Raw genomic sequence first — 7500 nt, forward strand, 5'->3', positions numbered from 1 at the left:
AAAACTTAGAAATTTTTCGAGAACCGGCATCTTCCCTCGGTAATTGCGAGATGCGAGGCCGCCCCTAGCCTCTGCTCTGTCGGACTCAATGGTCACGGGTGGCCGCTGATTAGCCCTGGTGCTCACCTCTCAAAATTGCGAGTCCCTAATATAATTCTGGCTGTCGGCTGGAGAAGGGGGTATAAAATCGGCACTTGAGGGAACGCCGGGCCCTCAAGTTTGGGGCCCTCTAGCGGATTTTTGAGGTACTGCACTCCCATTGGAAATGCATTGCCCATAGGAATACATGGGCGCTCCGTCCACTACAATGTAATTCCCTCACAATATCTGCCCCCGCGTGGCCGCGCGATGCTACTGCTGCCCCGTTGGGAATGAATGGGCCTTTCGGAGGCCATAAATACAGCGCCGCTGCATGGATTTTGGCGGTACTGCGGCTGTCGTTGAAAATACATGGACCCGTCTGAATGAATGGGCCTTTCGGATTCCATAAACCCAGCGCCGCTGCATGGATTTTGGCGGTACTGCGGCTGTCGCTGAAAATACATGGACCCGTCTGAATGAATGGGCCTTTCGGAGGCCATAAACTCAGCGCCGCTGCATGGATTTTGGCGGTACTGCGGCTGTCGCTGAAAATACATGGACCCGTCTGAATGAATGGACAAAATATAAATCAGACACTACAGAACACAAGCATAATCCAAGATTACAAAATCATCTCAGCCTTTAAAAGAAACAAAAACCTGAAAGACTACTTAGTAAAAAGTAAATTACCAGAAATCAACATAACACAAACGCAGGGCCCCACATTCTACAAACAAGCCACCACAGTTAGGAACACCGTCACCAACACAAACTACCTAATTAAACAAACAATCACACCTACTAGGGAAAACTGAAAATACATGGACCCGTCTGAATGTATGGGCCTTTCGGAGGCCATAAACTCAGCGCCGGGCCAGTGTTTGGGGAATTGTGCCCGTCACTAGTGGCTGAATACATAATAATAATAATAATAATAATAATTCCCTTGTATTGTCATTCTGTGTAACAATGTACACAGAACGAAATGTCGATTGCACTGGGCTAGTGTTGAGGGAACGTCGGGCCCTCAAGTTCGGTGGCTTGGAGCGGATTTTTGAGGTACTGCACTCCCATTGGAAATGCATGGGCGCTCCGTCCACTACCATGTAATTCCCTCACAATATCTGCCCCTGCGTGGCCGCGGGATGCTACTGCAGCCCCGTTGGGAATGAATGGGCCTTTCGGAGGCCATAAATACAGCGCCGCTGCATGGATTTTGGCGGTACTGCGGCTGTCGTTGAAAATACATGGACCCGTCTGAATGAATGGGCCTTTCGGATTCCATAAACCCAGCGCCGCTGCATGGATTTTGGCGGTACTGCGGCTGTCGCTGAAAATACATGGACCCGTCTGAATGAATGGGCCTTTCGGAGGCCATAAACTCAGCGCCGCTGCATGGATTTTGGCGGTACTGCGGCTGTCGCTGAAAATACATGGACCCGTCTGAATGAATGGACAAAATATAAATCAGACACTACAGAACACAAGCATAATCCAAGATTACAAAATCATCTCAGCCTTTAAAAGAAACAAAAACCTGAAAGACTACTTAGTAAAAAGTAAATTACCAGAAATCAACATAACACAAACGCAGGGCCCCACATTCTACAAACAAGCCACCACAGTTAGGAACACCGTCACCAACACAAACTACCTAATTAAACAAACAATCACACCTGCTACGGAAAACTGAAAATACATGGACCCGTCTGAATGTATGGGCCTTTCGGAGGCCATAAACTCAGCCAGCGCCGGGCCAGTGTTTGGGGTATTGTGCCCGCCACTAGTGGCTGAATACATCATAATTATAATAATAATAATAATAATTCCCTTGTATTGTCATTCTGTGTAACAATGTACACAGAACGAAATGTCGATTGCACTGGGCTAGTGTTGAGGGAACGTCGGGCCCTCAAGTTCGGTGGCTTGGAGCGGATTTTTGAGGTACTGCACTCCCATTGGAAATGCATGGGCGCTCCGTCCACTACCATGTAATTCCCTCACAATATCTGCCCCCGCGTGGCCGCGGGATGCTACTGCAGCCCCGTTGGGAATGAATGGGCCTTTCGGAGGCTATAAATCCAGCGCCGCTGCATGGATTTTGGCGGTACTGCGGCTGTCGCTGAAAATACATGGACCCGTCTGAATGTATGGGCCTTTCGGAGGCCATAAACTCAGCGCCTCTGCATGGATTTTGGCGGTACTGCGGCTGTCGCTGAAAATACATGGACCCGTCTGAATGAATGGGCCTTTCGGAGGCCATAAATCCAGCGCCGCTGCATGGATTTTGGCGGTACTGCGGCTGTCGCTGAAAATACATGGACCCGTCTGAATGAATGGACAAAATATAAATCAGACACTACAGAACACAAGCATAATCCAAGATTACAAAATCATCTCAGCCTTTAAAAGAAACAAAAACCTGAAAGACTACTTAGTAAAAAGTAAATTACCAGAAATCAACATAACACAAACGCAGGGCCCCACATTCTACAAACAAGCCACCACAGTTAGGAACACCGTCACCAACACAAACTACCTAATTAAACAAACAATCACACCTGCTACGGAAAACTGAAAATACATGGACCCGTCTGAATGTATGGGCCTTTCGGAGGCCATAAACTCAGCCAGCGCCGGGCCAGTGTTTGGGGTATTGTGCCCGCCACTAGTGGCTGAATACATCATAATTATAATAATAATAATAATAATTCCCTTGTATTGTCATTCTGTGTAACAATGTACACAGAACGAAATGTCGATTGCACTGGGCTAGTGTTGAGGGAACGTCGGGCCCTCAAGTTCGGTGGCTTGGAGCGGATTTTTGAGGTACTGCACTCCCATTGGAAATGCATGGGCGCTCCGTCCACTACCATGTAATTCCCTCACAATATCTGCCCCTGCGTGGCCGCGGGATGCTACTGCAGCCCCGTTGGTAATGAATGGGCCTTTCGGAGGCCATAAATACAGCGCCGCTGCATGGATTTTGGCGGTACTGCTGCTGTCGCTGAAAATACATGGACCCGTCTGAATGAATGGGCCTTTCGGAGGCCATAAACTCAGCGCCTCTGCATGGATTTTGGCGGTACTGCGGCTGTCGCTGAAAATACATGGACCCGTCTGAATGAATGGGCCTTTCGGAGGCCATAAATCCAGCGCCGCTGCATGGATTTTGGCGGTACTGCTGCTGTCGTTGAAAATACATGGACCCGTCTGAATGTATGGGCCTTTCGGAGGCCATATACTCAGCGCCGGGCCGGTGTTTGGGGAATCGTGCCCGCCACTAGTGGCTGAATCCCGGGCTAGTGTTGGGGGACTTGTGCCCGCCAATAGTGGCTGAATCCCGGGCTAGTGTTGGGGGACTTGTGCCCGCCAATAGTGGCTGAAATCCGCGCCGGTGTTTGGGGAAATGTGCGCGTATTATCGGGCCGGTGTTTGGGGAATTGCGCGCGTATTATCGGGCCGGTGTTTGGGGAATTGCGCGCGTATTATCGGGCCGGTGTTTGGGGAATTGTGCGCGTATTATCGGGCCGGTGTTTGGGGATTTGCGCGCGTATTATCGGGCCGGTGTTTGGGGAATTGTGCCCGCCACTAGTGGCTGAGAACTTGGCTAGTGTTTGGGGACTTGTGCCCGCCACTAGTGGCTGAAATCCGGGCCGGTGTTTGGGGAATTGTGCGCATATTATCGGGCCGGTGTTTGGGGATATGCGCGCGTATTATCGGACCGGTGTTTGGGGAATTGTGCCCGCCACTAGTGGCTGAATCCCGGGCTAGTGTTGGGGGACTTGTGCCCGCCAATAGTGGCTGAAATCCGCGCCGGTGTTTGGGGAATTGTGCGCGTATTATCGGGCCGGTGTTTGGGGATATGCGCGCGTATTATCGGACCGGTGTTTGGGGAATTGTGCCCGCCACTAGTGGCTGAGAACTTGGCTAGTGTTTGGGGACTTGTGCCCGCCACTAGTGGCTGAATCCCGGGCTAGTGTTGGGGGACTTGTGCCCGCCACTAGTGGCTGAAATCTGGGCCGGTGTTTGGGGAATTGTGCGCGTATTATCGGGCCGGTGTTTGGGGATATGCGCGCGTATTATCGGACCGGTGTTTGGGGAATCGTGCCCGCCACTAGTGGCTGAATCCCGGGCTAGTGTTGAGGGACTTGTGCCCGCCAATAGTGGCTGAAATCCGCGCCGGTGTTTGGGGAATTGTGCGCGTATTATCGGGCCGGTGTTTGGGGATATGCGCGCGTATTATCGGACCGGTGTTTGGGGAATCGTGCCCGCCACTAGTGGCTGAATCCCGGGCTAGTGTTGAGGGACTTGTGCCCGCCAATAGTGGCTGAAATCCGCGCCGGTGTTTGGGGAATTGTGCGCGTATTATCGGGCCGGTGTTTGGGGATATGCGCGCGTATTATCGGACCGGTGTTTGGGGAATTGTGCCCGCCACTAGTGGCTGAGAACTTGGCTAGTGTTGGGGGACTTGTGCCCGCCACTAGTGGCTGAAATCCGGGCCGGTGTTTGGGGAATTGTGCGCGTATTATCGGGCCGGTGTTTGGGGATATGCGCGCGTATTATCGGACCGGTGTTTGGGGAATCGTGCCCGCCACTAGTGGCTGAATCCCGGGCTAGTGTTGAGGGACTTGTGCCCGCCAATAGTGGCTGAAATCCGCGCCGGTGTTTGGGGAATTGTGCGCGTATTATCGGGCCGGTGTTTGGGGATATGCGCGCGTATTATCGGACCGGTGTTTGGGGAATTGTGCCCGCCACTAGTGGCTGAGAACTTGGCTAGTGTTGGGGGACTTGTGCCCTCCAATAGTGGCTGAAATCCGCGCCGGTGTTTGGGGAATTGTGCGCGTATTATCGGGCCGGTGTTTGGGGATATGCGCGCGTATTATCGGACCGGTGTTTGGGGAATCGTGCCCGCCACTAGTGGCTGAATCCCGGGCTAGTGTTGGGGGACTTGTGCCCGCCACTAGTGGCTGAAATCCGGGCCGGTGTTTGGGGAATTGCGCGCGTATTATCGGGCCGGTGTTTGGGGATATGCGCGCGTATTATCGGACCGGTGTTTGGGGAATTGTGCCCGCCACTAGTGGCTGAATCCCGGGCTAGTGTTGGGGGACTTGTGCCCGCCAATAGTGGCTGAAATCCGCGCCGGTGTTTGGGGAATTGTGCGCGTTTTATCGGGCCGGTGTTTGGGGATATGCGCGCGTATTATCGGACCGGTGTTTGGGGAATCGTGCCCGCCACTAGTGGCTGAATCCCGGGCTAGTGTTGGGGGACTTGTGCCCGCCAATAGTGGCTGAAATCCGCGCCGGTGTTTGGGGAATTGTGCGCGTTTTATCGGGCCGGTGTTTGGGGATATGCGCGCGTATTATCGGACCGGTGTTTGGGGAATCGTGCCCGCCACTAGTGGCTGAATCCCGGGCTAGTGTTGGGGGACTTGTGCCCGCCAATAGTGGCTGAAATCCGCGCCGGTGTTTGGGGAATTGTGCGCGTATTATCGGGCCGGTGTTTGAAGATATGCGCGCGTATTATCGGACCGGTGTTTGGGGAATTGTGCCCGCCACTAGTGGCTGAGAACTGGGCTAGTGTTGGGGGACTTGTGCCCGCCACTAGTGGCTGAAATCCGGGCCGGTGTTTGGGGAATTGTGCCCGCCACTAGTGGCTGAATCCCGGGCTAGTGTAGGGGGACTAGTGGTCGTAAAACCGGGCCGGTGTTTGGGGACTTATAGGCCGACACTAGTGGCTCAAAACCGGGCTGCCGTTTGGGGACTTGTCGGGCCAACATTGGCTTGCAGCACTTGGAAAATTGCACTAAGTCCGATTGTCGGGTCACCAGGGGCTCGTGGGACTTAGAATTTGTGCCACTCCCCGGCCAGTGTTTGGGGACCGGCTGCCGCCTCCTGTGGGCCGGTCCCCGGCTGGTGTTTGGGGACCGGCTGCCGCCTCCTGTGGGCCGGTCCCCGGCCGGTGTTTGGGGACCGGCTGCCGCCTCTTGTGGGCCGGTCCCCGGCTGGTGTTTGGGGACCGGCTGCCGCCTCTTGTGGGCCGGTCCCCGGCCGGTGTTTGGGGACCGGCTGCCGCCTCTTGTGGGCCGGTCCCCGGCTGGTGTTTGGGGACCGGCTGCCGCCTCCTGTGGGCCGGTCCCCGGCTGGTGTTTGGGGAATTGTGCGCGTATTATCGGGCCGGTGTTTGGGGAATTGTGCGCGTATTATCGGGCCGGTGTTTGGGGATATGCGCGCGTATTATCGGACCGGTGTTTGGGGAATTGTGCCCGCCACTAGTGGCTGAATCCCGGGCTAGTGTTGGGGGACTTGTGCCCGCCAATAGTGGCTGAAATCCGCGCCGGTGTTTGGGGAAATGTGCGCGTATTATCGGGCCGGTGTTTGGGGAATTGCGCGCGTATTATCGGGCCGGTGTTTGGGGAATTGCGCGCGTATTATCGGGCCGGTGTTTGGGGAATTGTGCGCGTATTATCGGGCCGGTGTTTGGGGATTTGCGCGCGTATTATCGGGCCGGTGTTTGGGGAATTGTGCCCGCCACTAGTGGCTGAAATCCGGGCCGGTGTTTGGGGAATTGTGCGCGTATTATCGGGCCGGTGTTTGGGGATATGCGCGCGTATTATCGGACCGGTGTTTGGGGAATCGTGCCCGCCACTAGTGGCTGAATCCCGGGCTAGTGTTGGGGGACTTGTGCCCGCCAATAGTGGCTGAAATCCGCGCCGGTGTTTGGGGAATTGTGCGCGTATTATCGGGCCGGTGTTTGGGGATATGCGCGCGTATTATCGGACCGGTGTTTGGGGAATCGTGCCCGCCACTAGTGGCTGAATCCCGGGCTAGTGTTGGGGGACTTGTGCCCGCCAATAGTGGCTGAAATCCGCGCCGGTGTTTGGGGAATTGTGCGCGTATTATCGGGCCGGTGTTTGGGGATATGCGCGCGTATTATCGGACCGGTGTTTGGGGAATCGTGCCCGCCACTAGTGGCTGAATCCCGGGCTAGTGTTGGGGGACTTGTGCCCGCCAATAGTGGCTGAAATCCGCGCCGGTGTTTGGGGAATTGTGCGCGTATTATCGGGCCGGTGTTTGGGGATATGCGCGCGTATTATCGGACCGGTGTTTGGGGAATCGTGCCCGCCACTAGTGGCTGAATCCCGGGCTAGTGTTGGGGGACTTGTGCCCGCCAATAGTGGCTGAAATCCGGGCCGGTGTTTGGGGAATTGTGCGCGTATTATCGGGCCGGTGTTTGGGGAATTGTGCGCGTATTATCGGGCCGGTGTTTGGGGAATTGTGCCCGCCACTAGTGGCTGAAATCCGGGCCGGTGTTTGGGGAATTGTGCGCGTATTATCGGGCCGGTGTTTGGGGATATGCGCGCGTATTATCGGGCCGGTGTTTGGGGAATTGTGCGCGTTTTATCGGGCCGGTGTTTGG

This window comes from Urocampus carinirostris, unplaced genomic scaffold, assembly GCF_059441175.1.
Source record: "Urocampus carinirostris isolate Australia breed hairy pipefish unplaced genomic scaffold, RoL_Ucar_1.0 HiC_scaffold_139, whole genome shotgun sequence".
NCBI classification, from domain to species: domain Eukaryota; kingdom Metazoa; phylum Chordata; class Actinopteri; order Syngnathiformes; family Syngnathidae; genus Urocampus; species Urocampus carinirostris.